We start from the raw sequence: 14,122 nt of genomic DNA, 5'->3' as shown, positions 1-14,122 counted from the left end.
TCTTTCTACCATTTGAGTTTCTGCCTACTATTCCTTCCACACAGAGAAATCTGCTTGGGGCTGATCCCATTCTGGAATTGCTTTTCCAGAACCACAGGCATGGTTTTCCAGAACCTCACCCATGAGAAACATGGGACGGCAAAAGATTTTTCATGCATGCAATGACAGAACTTCCTTGATTCACAAATGCTTGCTAAAACGTTTTAAACTCATATAACTATTGTGTTATCCAGCAACACAGACTAGTATACTGAATGCTGTGCATTGTACATATTCATTATATGAAACTTCAGATATCTTTGAGGCTCAGGTACCAAATCTGAATTTATTCATTTACTGGATTTAAAAATATAATAATATTCTCATTCATTAACCCAAAAAATGGGGGGGGGCCATAGAGCCAAAACATACCATTTTTCCAGAGGCATGTGGAATGAAAAGTCTTCATGTAATTAGAAGGCATATTATGTTGTAGAATTCCAATTTAAATTTCAACTGTATGGATTAAAACAAAATACTGACAAGTATCACTCGCCCTGACTGAATACCTTTCACAAACTTAAGCAGATCGCAACACTCTGGATTGTAAGTACAGTAAGCCCGCAACCTACACTCACTTTACTTATGCCAACGCTATTTTACATGGGCAACCAAACAACTAACCAATAAATAAATAACTAAGAAAAATGCTGGGAAAATAAGGGGAGATCAAAATATGTTGTAGAAAAACAGCAGAAGGGGGCAGGAGAGCAGGAAACAACAGTTGGCAATCCCATCAGCCACTGCACTCATTAGCCATTGCACTCACTTTCCACCAGTGGTTGGTGCGGTAGAGGTAAAAGTGAGTAAGCAATAAATGAACATTCTACTTTTGTATAGTAGGCTAGTTTTTACATTCACTCACAAAACTGAGTGTTTCCAATAGGTGCTACATGCTGACTCCTAGTGCCAATGAAGCCTCTGACATCAGTTGACTTCAGGTCTCTTCAGCATGTGGAAGAGCTAAAATATGGCAGCTTCTCAGTCCCTCCTCTTGTACTGTAGTGATTATTATAAACAGCTCAAGGATCGCACGCAGGTAGCAGAAAGATTAAGCTGCCAGTGACACAACAGATGTGAGGAACGCACAGGTTTTCACTGAATGTCCGTGAGCATGCTCCAAGTAAAGTTATATTCAAAGAAGCTTCCATACATCAACTAATATTGACAGGGTTATGAATGGTGATTATGAGACTCAATGTCACAGGACAGTTTAAGTGACAGGTAAAAAAGTAAGGTGAAAAGATCTGTGCTATATTTTTTAACCAAAAATGTGCAATCTCATTTATAAAGATGAGCAAGAAGTATTTCCAGCTGTAAATATATTCATTGAATACATCTTGATTTAGAACTTGAACTGCTTGGATTGCTATGTGTCAGCTCCTTGCTGTCAATCACACTGCTGTATAGAACCGTGCTATATGATTGATACAGCTTGATGCAACACCTCAAAACTGTACAAAATAAATAAAACTGGGGCGCATATGTTAAAACGGAAAGAGGTGAAACATGCTTATTTTATAAAGTGAAGTGAACTTTTTTTCATTTAACAATAGGAAGGTTGAAGAACTAAAAGCATGAAAATGAATTTGGAGCCAAGGGAGTCTGTAGGAATTGCTGTGGCTGATTAACCTGAAAGAGGGCTATAAGCAACAAAGAATATAGACTGCATTATGGAACAGCAACTCCTCAGTCAAATATAGCCTCCAAGAAGCCACCAGGCCCAATAGCAGCCTACTTAGAAACATCTGGTGAGGAAAATATGTATTCCAGAGCAAAATTTACAAGCAGGCTACTTTGAAGGGTGTCATAATCTCGTTGCTGGGCAACAACTTGCAGAGTTCAGTGGAGGGAGAGGCCAGCCAACCAGGAGTGTCTCTGAGGTGTACTTGCCTGGAGAAAGAGTCAGCATCCAAAGTCAGATCCAGTCTTAGGGTTGGGCACACAGCAATCTGCGTGGTCAGATGGTCCAGGGGTCAGGAAATCCGATGATCAGAGGGTCAAGGGTCAAGACTAGCAGGAAGCAGCAAGGTAGGGCCAGGAAATACAAGCGCTGTTACCAGCATCTGAATGCTGCTGGAAGCTCTGCTTAAGAAGGCTGTAGCCAGCTGGTCCTTATCCGTGTCTTCTCCTCAGTGTCCTTGAAGGCTGATCAGTTGCATGTGGGAGTCACTCCGCCTTCTCCCCCTTCAGACAGGCAAAGCTGACTCCTGGCCCCGTGACAGAGGGCTAGAGGTTGAGATATTGGTCCACCTCTCACTTCTCAAAGTGGCCTCCAGGAACATGAATGGTCAACCAGAGGACTATACCATATGAAAGAGTGGACCCAGAGAATGCCCACAGAAGGGGGCAGGGGGAAGCGAACTTTCCTTATTCCCATCTACTTCCCCCCCCCCACCATAGCCCCCTGATCCTGCCCCTTTACAAAGTCTCTCCCAAATGTTAGAAGACCTTGCAGAATAGGGAGGCATGCAGCACAGAGGTTGAGAGAAAAGGGGATTCCTGAAAACCAGGCAATGGCAATGAGAACAGGGACGCTGGTCACAGAAGGTGCCTCTGCCTGATTTGGGGGGAGGGATATTGACCATTTCAGTGTCAACAGGAATGTTTGTCCCGATGCGCATCAGCTGGTATCTGCAACAACGGCACAAGCAACAAGTCTGCTTCCACGTGTGGATGCCATTTGCCAGAGCGGGCGTCTGTGTGCAGCATTTCATATGCTTCAACTTCACGGTGAGTGTGGGTGCCTTTCAAGTCATATTTCCTACAATGCAGGTTCCTTGCTGTTAATGTATTCAGATTTTAAAGACCCTTACATATGAAGTGTAACTCTGTGCAAACTCAAAGCCAGGTAGGAGTGGTCCCAGAGGAGGGAGGAAAGTCACATGTGCGCAATCTAGTTTCCAACTTCAAAGCAGGTTCCAATTCTTAAACTTCATAGAGGACTTACCGGTAATTTGCGAGGAAAAACCTGAGGCGCCAGATTTATATGAGCTGATTATAAATTGCCCTTGTTTTATGCACATATATACTGGCAACACAGTGCTTGGAAGAGAAAAACAACCGTGCTGTTTGTGGCTATAAACTCAAGATGGGCAGACAAAGAAAGAAAATGATATTGAGTGACCACCTGGTAATTTCACTTCAACAGTAGTTTATTTGGTCTATCATTTATTTGCAATTTGCCAACAAAATACTTCCTCCAAAGCCCCAAAATGTGCATCAGTTTTTAAAACAGACTTTTTATATATTTTAACTCCCCTTTAGCTGGCAAGGCTCAAAAACAAAAACACATAATTATTATTTTTTAAATGCTCTTAGATATTTTGTGTGTGTGTGGTTTCTCTGCCTTGTTTATGATTAATCTACTGTTCATCCATCCTGGTTCAGAAAGTTTTCATTGCTGCTTTGTTTGCAACAATAACATTTTGCATTGTTCTCTCATAGTATATTTAGTTTAATATTTGGCCTTATAGTTCTGAACCAGCCCTGCAGGGTGGGCAGAGTAAGACTAGGATGGTCTGTCCTTTAGGCTAATGGGATCCAACTGATTCTTGAATGCCTTTGGGTTTGTTTTCCAGTAGACAGAGCATTGGAAAGAAACATTCTATTGCAGCTTGGCTTTGATATGTGTGCGGCACAAAACTGTTTGTCTGGTTTGCTAGTGTGTCCATGGGCCCAAAAAGGTTAGTAACCCCTGAATTTATCAGTGCTACATTGCCTTTTAAGGGACGCAGGTGGCGCTGTGGGTTAAAGCCTCAGCGCCTAGGGCTTGCCGATCGAAAGGTCGGCGGTTCGAATCCCTGCGGCGGGGTGCGCTCCCGCTGCTCGGTCCCAGCGCCTGCCAACCTAGCAGTTCGAAAGCACCTCCGGGTGCAAGTAGATAAATAGGGACCGCTTACCAGCGGGAAGGTAAACGGCGTTTCCGTGTGCGGCTCTGGCTCTGGCTCTGGCTCTGGCCAGAGCAGCGATGTCACGCTGGCCACATGACCCGGAAGTGTCTCCGGACAGCGCTGGCCCCTGGCCTCTTAAGTGAGATGGGCGCACAAACCCAGAATCTGTCAAGACTGGCCCGTACGGGCAGGGGTACCTTTACCTTTTACCTTTACATTGCCTTTAATCTATCATACAAACAGATGGAGCTCATTATATCCCATTTGTTTCCTCCACAGACATGTTTACATACAAGTACATAAGCACAGGCCAGCCTTCTCCAACCTGGTGTGCTCTAGATATTGTTGGACTATAATTCCCACTATTCCTGACTGTTGGCCATGTTTGCTTGAGCTGATGGGAGCTGTAGTCAACAATATCTGGAACATACAGGTTGGGGAATGCTCCAAAGAAAAGGACACAGATTTGTACTGCTAGATTCAAGATTCTAACTGATTTTCATGTTTGCATATTTGACTGTGCATCATTCTTTTCATGCATTTATTTGCTTTTTGCTACAACTATTCTAATTTCATACATTGGTTACTTGGATATTATTATTTTTTACACCTGGAAGAAAATTCATGAGCTACATTCTTATAGCTAACCAAGCTTTTCCTCTTTAGCTGCACAATCCCGAAAGGAACAATTCGCCGTTAAATGGGTTCATCATTTCTTTTGTGTCTTCCTATGAATCACGTTTAGATACGTTCCCCAAGATATGCAGGCATTCAGCCATGCTTTGCAATATGTCCTTGCAACAGGGATATTTCATTTAGGCAAGAGGAAGAGAGGGAATAAAATCCTTGACTAGAATTTTGCTATTTTTTTCTTTTAATGTTAAATTTAATTCATTCTCTTTCTATGCTACCTCCCATGTAATCTAAATAGTTTTCTAGCTGAAAGTATCCCCCCCCCCTTCCACGAACGGCAAGATTAATAGCCCAGTAAGTTGTGTGTTGGAGCAGTAGTTTGTTTGAGTTATTTTCTTCATACACATGGGCTACAAATGCAGTGCCTCCACGTGCTTCTTTTCAAGAACAAGGGAGACATTAATGTGATATATTTTAGCACTATAGTCTTGTCTCTTTCTCTCCCCTATCCCACCCCCACTCCTAAATGATCTTAAATCTGTTTTCCTAGATCAAATGGGAAAGAGAATGTTGCACTTGATTTCTTCAGCTCCTTCCCCATTCCTCCTCCTGACAGTGCAAGGCTTGGCCATGCCATGCCCACAGGAGGCAGAGATGTGTCTGTCTTCTAAATGGCAATTCCTTGGAGAGACAGTATCCATTATTAGTACATGTAGAGGACAGTAATTGGAATCCCATGTGATTAGAAGAGCACTAACAGCATTTGCTAAAGATTCCCACGCAACCTCAACTGTCACGTGCATTCCTGATGGCCAGTCTCCCAACAAGAATTGCCATTTTATCTCCTATTCACCAGCCTTTTAAATGTTTCAGTACAAAACCTACCATGTTGCACACAGATTTTATTTCTGCAACAGCATATCTTTTTAGTGGTTTCCCATATTCTCTTCTCCGCTTTGTTCTTTTGCATATACAGCTTTTCTCTATATACATACTTTTACTTTTTCTCTTTTCCTTGGGTTCAAGGGGGACGGGGGAGAGACACCTGGTGTGTTATAGAATCTTGTGCCACAATTTGAAGAACCTGCTGTGAGTGAAAATGACTAAGGCCATGTGGTTCATTTCCAACACAGCAGGTGTCATGAGAAAAGCAAAATGGGAGCCTGGTGCTTCCCCTCACATTCCAGCCTTTGGAGCCAGTTGGTAGCAGACAACCATTGTTAACAGCCTAAACCACCCAGTGAAAAGAGAAGGTCACATCTTTTCCTAACCGACTTAAACGTGAATCTGTGCTGGGGCAAATTGCAGACTGATGCCGCACAAGCTGAGCTCAGTATACTGTTTTCAAACATTTCATTGCTAACACATCTAGATTTCCAATTATACTCCATTCAGCTCACTGTAATCCAATAACTCACATAGGAAGGTGGAAATATCACAAGCAAGCAGCATACACAAATACTATTCTTTTACGGAAGAAATGAATCTAAGGTATATTAGACCTCAAGAGAGACACCAGAATGCTGGCCAATTGCTAGTTACTATATATAGCAGGGAAGGGGAACTTGTGGTTCCGTGGATCTTGTTGAATTCCAAGTCCAACTTCCATCAGCCCCAGCCAGCATAGTCAGGGATTATAGGAATCGAAGCCAGCAACATCTGGAAGCCCAGATTTTCCCCATTACTATAGAAATAATTCACAAGTACCATGTTGCTTGAAGAGAAAGGGAGTTATGCAATAAACATAATTGTAATATTCTTGCATTACACAGTTGTCACTCACTTCTTACAAAATAGCTCCATGCCCAAAGTTCTCCAGAAGAGCCACAATCCAAGGATTTCAAACATCTATGGACTCAAAACACACAGAGAGCTGAAACTAGGAAAGGCTACCTTATAGATCCTAAGATTTATCAGCGCTATTCTAAGCTGTATTTGTAGAACCCATACTACTGATAAAGTGCTTGTATGATCTTTGTTCTGAAAGTCATTTAAGATTCTTTTCACCGTCAGAAGAGATGGCGGATATGGTTGCTGAATAGACCTACAGCATGTATGCCTGTTTCAAAGTTTTCTGTTTCCTGATTAGTCAAAACCAATTCATCCAATTAGCCCCTTATCGTACAACCACATCAACGTCTATATTCATATCTCCCCGCTTCTGTGTTGACTACAGCAGTATTGAAATTAAGTCTAATTAAGCAGACTTATGGATTCTCACTAATGGCTCTGTATATGTATAAGTACATGTTCCCCATAGCTATTTGTTCAAGGAACTCTTCATATCATTTAACTCACTTCAGTTATGCATATTATAGTTCGCCTACTGATGATTTTGCATAATTATTTTTTAAATATAAGTAAATGTGACCTGCAGGATTTTCAATATTAACTTAAGATTTTAAGATATTGGTTTGGCATGCAATTTGGTTTCCTTTCTTTGAGTTGGAGATCCCCCGTGAAGTTTAATTTTAAAATTGTATGATTGGACAAGGTCAGGAAGCAGATGATATGATGATGGATCATTCTTAAATACATATTTCCCAGTATATTAAATGTGCATCCAAATGATTATGTTGTAAGCCACTTTGATAACTTATTTTACCAGGAAGGCAAAAAAGTATTGAAGAAAATAAATTTTAATATGTCTAAATGCAGTCTTCTTATACTGAACTAACTGATGCTGCTGCCATGTCCAGCTGAAGTTTGCATGGCAGAATCAATAAGGACGCTTGCCTGCTTACTACCTGCCACAAATAGAGGCAACTATGTGAAGGACAGTCTTCCTGTTACTACCAGAAAAAACCAGATGGATTCAAGGGAAATCACAGCTTGTGTTTGAAACTGTATGAAAATGCTTGGTCAGAAAACTAATCTAAGTGCTTCTTTCCAGCACCAATTAGAGCTGTTCCCCACCCACTCCCGCCCCATTTGTTGATAGAGGATCTTTGCTTTTAACAGCTACATGGCAGATGAGAAATTCAACAGGAGGGAACTTTGCCTATAGTTGAAACACTGTTTAATTCTCCTATGCCACTGTGAACAGCACAGTCTCTATCAGGAAAACAGTGGCAACCATAGGACTGAAAACCACAGAAGAGAGTGATGCCATCCAAAAGCGATGTGAATAAAGATTTTATTCTCTTTTTCTGCAAGATATTCCCCTCAAAGGCTATATATGTGCATTGGGGATTTGAATATTTCTGTTAACTTTCTGTTGTGTGTATTTTTTTTTTTTTTAGGGCCAGCATGTGTGAGGTAAGAATCAAGAACTAAGAAGCTGCTCATCCTCTCCTTTTGATACCTGTACGAATTGCATCAGAATTACTGTACAATAGTAATATGAAAAAGAGCCACCGCTCAGGGCTTTTACAGAATAGCTGCAAGGTAACATGTAGACTACAATGTACTCTTTTCAGCAATATCATGTTTCTGAAATGTAGGTCAGTTTTATTAATAAAATGGAGTACTGGAAATTAAATGTTCTTCTGATTAAAAAAAACCAGGTTGCCATAGAGCACCTAAGAAGGTTCAGCCCTTTGTTCTGCTAGTCAGTGCAGCTCTTCTACATAAGTTTTTCAAAAGTAAATCTTCAAGCACAACCCTATCCTTGATTTATAACTTCTTGATGAGGATAGCGTAGCTGTAGTGGTGGAGCCACTGGTATGATGATGAGATGGATCTATGCTGGTGTAACCAGGGTGAAACATTGATGCAAGAGTAGCATGATAAGACTGGCACATAGGGGAACAGTTTGGAGCAGTTTCCCAAATTTGGGTCCCCAGCTGATTATGGACTACAATTCCCATCATCCCTGGTCACTGGTCTTGCTAGCTAGGGATGATGGGAGTTGGTAGTCCAAAAACAGCTGGAGACCCAAGTTTGGGAAACCCTATTTTAGAGGGTTGCAGATGAGGCAAGGAAGCAAGGGACTTAGGAGGAAGCCAAAGCTCATTCAGAGGTTGGGTCCTAGCCTCAGTTATGGCATAATGCTATTCCAGAAAAGGACACAACTTTAAGTTAAGCACACCTTTTGAAGCTAAAAATCCAGACTGATTGCCCCTTGCCTCCTCTCTCTCAAAAGCCACAATAGAAGATAGAATTCAGACCTACTCTGCACCTAGTCATGCCGTACCAACAATGGAATAGATGTCTTAGCCAGAGGATACACACCTCAGATGTCAATTCATGTGATAATAACATCCTGTCACCATGTTTAAAGAACTCAGATTGTACAAGTAGGAAATCGGGTGAAAGCACACTTTATCCAGGACTACTTCTTTTTTCTTTTTCTTTTTTGAAGTAGCTGTTCTGATCCAGGAGCTGACTCTAGTAGAGCAAGGTGAAACAATGTTGAAATGGTTGAAATATTCAGAACAATGTTGAAATGGTTGAAATATTCCTCTTTTTAAAGGGGACTTGTTATACGTGCTTAGGGCGAAGACTCTGGTTTGGTGGGACTTCTGGGCAAGCAGCCTCAAGGTCAGAGAGCATCAATGCAACTTTCTCAGGTCACAGATGTGTTGGCAGAATAGCCTCATCATGTACTGCAGTTTCTGGAGACCACTGTGGTTAGCCCTGTGAGCAATTCCCTCTCGGCCTTTAATTCTTCCTCCAAGCCCATGGTCATGATGCTGCTTAAGTAATTTGCCTTTCCTTGTGCATTGTTTGATGCTCTCTATGCATGGGTATGCACGAGATTGACCAAACTGCAGGAGGCAGTGGAAGACAGGAGTGCCTGGCATGCTCTGGTCCATGGGGTCACAAAGAGTAGGACATGACTAAACAACTAAACAATGCATAGGTAATGGGCAGGTTTTGTGGTTGCTCTGTGCTGCTATTGGTGATAGCAGTGTTCCTATGCATGTGTGTTTTGCTATGTTACGCCTTCTTTCTAACAATGGCTTTTTTGTTTTTGCTTTCTTCATTTACATTTTGTTGGTGGCCACCATTGCATTGGGGGTGTAGCATGGCACTGCTAAATCTCATCACCAAAAGTTAATTCAAAATCACAGGTGAACTTGTAAAAGCCACCCAAAAGCTCAAGTGCCACTTATCTCTCCTTAGACACCTGAAAAGCACTTGGGTGCTTTCTAACCATTAGCAGGCATCTTTTTTTCTAAAAATTGTGAAAGCTTAAGGTTCCACTCTTTAACCACTTAGCCCACATTAGAGCTACCAGAACTGAATTACTGTGCTCCATGTTATTAAGATTACAGCTCAAAAAATGCATTCCTGATGCCACCAAAGTCAGGCAGAAAAAATCCTATACAATATTTATAGGGTTCAAATTTCATTGCAGTAAGAGGAAGCAGAATTTTCTAGGACTTTTTCTATAAACAGCTAAGAAACGTTTTTTAAAAAATGTTTGTCTATATTGTGTGTGTACCCCCGTCTCTGAGCAGTGAGAGACTCCAGGGGTCCTATCATGTACCCAGGGTTTAGTTTCCTTGGAATGAAGCTCAAGGGTGTATTTAGTATATATGGTTTTCTTTACACACATATACAACTTAACCATAGGATGGGGGGGCTCCAGCAGATTTTGCCTCCCTATTAGGTCCCTAGGGAACCCCTCCTTCCCCCAAAAGGCATATCTTTGGATTCAGCATAGCTGAGAGAGTCAAACTTCTCTCTCCAGCTCTTTCCAAAGCTCACATACCCAGTTCACCAGGTCAAATGTGGAATTAGGAATTAGGAGATAAGTGGCAGCCACATTTGTAGGATATTGTTATAGGTTTGGGGGATTAGTCTGGATCATATCTGTGGGTCCCTTTCAGGTCTATGATTCTTTGTCTGTGTCATTAGAATCAACCCTCTGCAATGCAGGAATCTTTTTGTCCAACATGGGGCTCAAACCCATGACCTTGAGATAAGAGTCTCAAGCTCCCCCAACTATATGTGCAGATACATATACTTCTCCATTGTTGGACAAATATGGTTGAAGGCCGACAAGAGGTTTGAGGGGAATGCCAACATTCCTCTATGTACCTCAGCCTTCTTGGACATTAACAACAAGAGATAGTTTATCAACATTATCAACAGGGCTTTTTCTTTGGCCAGAACTCAGTTCTGGCACCTCTCAGGTGGGTTCCATTGTCATCATAAGAGAACAAGGGAGGTGTTCATGGTGATGTCCAGCACCTCTTTTTCTAGAAAAATAGCACTGATAATTATCAACAATATGAATGACTGCTATCACCTCATTTCTGGAGCACAATGTAAAACGCACACAATCCTACATGCATTTCCATATTATGTCCATTAATTATGCCTCTCTTTCTGCTCTGGCGAAGTTCTCACTTTGCCCTCAGGCAGTAAGTCCATCCATTCCTAATTACTATGCACACCTATGGAATTGTGCTTGGATGGCATTCTCAACAGAGAAGGAGATTAGAAAAATACGGGCAGAGAACAACCTGCCCTAAGACTCATAAATCTCCCACAGCTGTTGCTCCCTGGGACGCATCTTTCCCCAATCTACCTCAGCAGCCTTGCCCAACTCTAACGCTGTGCATCGTCACTCTGCAGGTCCTTTTGCAATCACTTCAAAAGCATCCAGAAGTGAACACTGGGCTAGAAGTAGCATTAGGCGTGGGCTTTCATGACAGATACATTCTTTAAGTCTCCCTGTTGGAGATATGAAAAGAGCCCTGCTGGATCAGATCAAAGGCTTGCCTAGCACAGTATTCTGTTCTCACAGTGGCCAGTCCTTTTACTTCCTCATTTCCCAAACAGAAGACTTGGCATGCAAAAGGATTTTGCTCAACCATTTGGAGTGAACCTCCACAATCTGCAGCCAACAGATCATGCTCAGATTGGAATACAGACATGCAAATTAGAGAGCTCATCTGCAAATCTTTCCAAGTATATCTCACTCCTGATGAAAGGTTTGGTTTTTTATTATTATTATTAAGTGATCTGAGGACTTCCTGGCTCTTCTTTATTTTTTAGAATCACTTCTAACTACTTGCAGCTGCTGCAATAGTGTGGCGCTTGCTGTGCTCACTGGAAAGTTTTGAGTGAAAAGCCCCCAGAAGTGGCAGTGAATGCCATCACTTCCTGTGATACTGTATGGGGAAAAGATGGCTGCCCCATGTTTGGAGGAAGCTTTGTTCACAACATCCCTGTAAGGCTGACAGTGCACAGGGCTGGATTAACCATTAAGCAAAATAAGCACGTGCTTAGGGAGTCAAGGGAAGGGAGCACCACAGAAGTTTTCCATTGCTGGATTTACCATGGGCCATATGGTGCAACTAAACAAAAATAAACTTTACAGTGGTACCTCAGGTTACATATGCTTCAGGTTACATATGCTTCAGGTCACAGACTCCGCTAACCCAGAAAAAGTGCTTCAGGTTAAGAACTTTGTTTCAGGATGAGAACAGAAATCGTGCTCCGGCGGCGCGACAGCAGCAGGAGGCCCCATTAGCTAAAGTGGTGCTTCAGGTTAAGAACAATTTCAGGTTAAGTATGGACCTCTGGAACGAATTAAGTACTTAACCTGAGGTACCACTGTATTTATACAAATATACAAAAATAAACACTATATTCCCTCTTACTGTAGATTTTGTTTCATTTTGAAAAATAATTTTTTTATGGTTTCTTATTGATTATATTTTGAATTAGATGGATATGAGGGCACCAAAATCTTTTAAGTGCTTAGGGCCTCTTATTGATCTTAATCCAGCCCTGCCAATTAAACATATAGATTGACCTCCTCCAGATTACAACTCCTATTAGTCCCAGCCAGCATGGTGAAGCTGACTGGGGCGGATGGGAGTTACCAGGCAAAATGTATATAGGGCAACAGGCTGAAGAAGACTAGTCTAGGTTTAGGAAATTACTTGACACTCCAAAGTTATTCAAAATCTGACGTATGTACTGATGCTTCACTGGTAAGGCAAAAAGTTCAGAAAATCTGTTCTGAATTGCCCGATGAATACATGAGCCTCTAAACTGTCTTAGGAGAACGCACATTAAAATGAATTGAAAGCAAGGAACAGATGCACACAGAGCTGGAATTAGCTTGTGTTAAAAATTAAGTAAAGGAAAGTGGAGGGGGGAGGAGAAAGGAAAGAAGGCGGTATGATCGAAACATGAGGAAAAGCAGCGAATGTGAACCAAATCACCATAAATGTCAGTCTCTCAAAGTACACACCTGTTCTCTCCACCCACCCCTGCTGAGCACATGAAAAAACCAATTTCAAAAGACTGTAGTGAATATGAAAATTACAGGCCCATCCATCACCATTATTCCCTCTATAGAAACAACAGCTGAAAAGGGAACAGAATAAACACATTAAACCTTTTTTATTATTTGAAAAGACACATTTTCTACAGACTCAGGCTTACGCTGAATCATCAAGGGCAACAATAACTTGGAACTGGCAAGTAATGTTTTAATGCCACAAGGGCCTGCATTGGTGGGGGGGACGGACAGGGCGGGGCATCTTGCATTTTATATAGCATCTGTCTCAAACAGGTATCACCCAATAACCTTGCTATATGTCTCAGTGAAGACCTATCACACAGCAATGACAACACTCTAACTAACTGTTGAATGAAACAACCTAGAAACACCTTAAATTAGTGTTGTATTTTCTTTGACTGAAACGTTGTTCCTGATTAAAGTTCAGGAAGCAGGTTCACAGCTAGCCTTTATCCACCCACATATTGGTAGCACAGAAAATGTTTCAGATGCTAAAAGAGTCTAAATGGAGACACTCCATGCACCAATAAAATGGAAATAGAAAGTGGGTTGGCTATTGAACCTAATTATTACAGTTCACATAAAGTCACAGTATACAACCCTATTTTCATTGGAGAAATGTTGGAGGAGACATATTTATTTTCATTGGAGAAATGTTGAAGGGTATGGAATAGGATATCCCTATTTTCATCAGAGAATTGTTGGAGGGTATGCAGTAAACCCATTCAAATCATTAAACCTAAGCTAGTCATGTTGACTAATTTCAATGGGTCTGTTCTAAGTAGGAGTAAGACACAGCCCCATTTCCCCTCTAAGAACCCCCATTTTATCACTCAAAGAAGTTTCAGAGTTTCACCTTTAAATACTTAAACTAGTAGAACTCATATGAAAAGGAAGTCATAAAGCACCTAGCAGGCCACAATGCATGTTTGTTGGCTCCTCCAACCTGGTAAATTCCAGTTGTTGTTCAACTACAACTGTCATCAGCCCCAACCAGATTAGCTAAAGGTAACAGATGATGGGAGTTGCCATTCGGAACATCAGGAAGGCAAAACATTTGGGGGCTGGGAAAGGTTGGCAAATACCTTGGTGGTTCCAAGTTGTGCTGACCTGTTCTAAATTATGGTTACAGATAATTATTTCATAATAACTCAGAATCAACAGAGGACAGATCATTTTGAAGACATATGGCAACTTCCATAGAATCAGAAGCACAGTAAAAAATGTGATTTGTACACAAACCTTTATGGGCATAAAAACCTCACAATTAATTGCCCTGTCATGGGATATTGAGAACTGCTTCAGGAATAAAATATTCACATTTAAATCAAACCAGGGAGGTTAAGGC

At 41.5% G+C, this 14,122-nt stretch overlaps 1 long non-coding RNA gene across 2 annotated transcripts; it reads left to right on the top strand.

Moving 5' to 3' along the window:
• The first annotated feature begins 1,925 nt into the window (after window positions 1-1,925).
• Window positions 1,926-8,024, top strand: LOC307216787. 2 transcript variants are annotated; one of them, XR_013839314.1, is made up of 3 exons: window positions 1,926-2,772; window positions 3,624-3,725; window positions 7,808-8,024. It is a non-coding gene; the product is annotated as an uncharacterized lncRNA (long non-coding RNA). The 2 variants fall into 2 exon arrangements; XR_013839315.1 differs by having other exon boundaries at window positions 3,621-3,725.
• The last annotated feature ends 6,098 nt before the right edge of the window (window positions 8,025-14,122 follow it).

The sequence above is a fragment of the Podarcis cretensis genome (assembly GCF_951804945.1).
Source record: "Podarcis cretensis genome assembly, chromosome: 5".
Classification (NCBI taxonomy): domain Eukaryota; kingdom Metazoa; phylum Chordata; class Lepidosauria; order Squamata; family Lacertidae; genus Podarcis; species Podarcis cretensis.
Note: the sequence above shows the minus strand (reverse complement) of the source record. Positions and strands in the feature narration are given on the sequence as shown.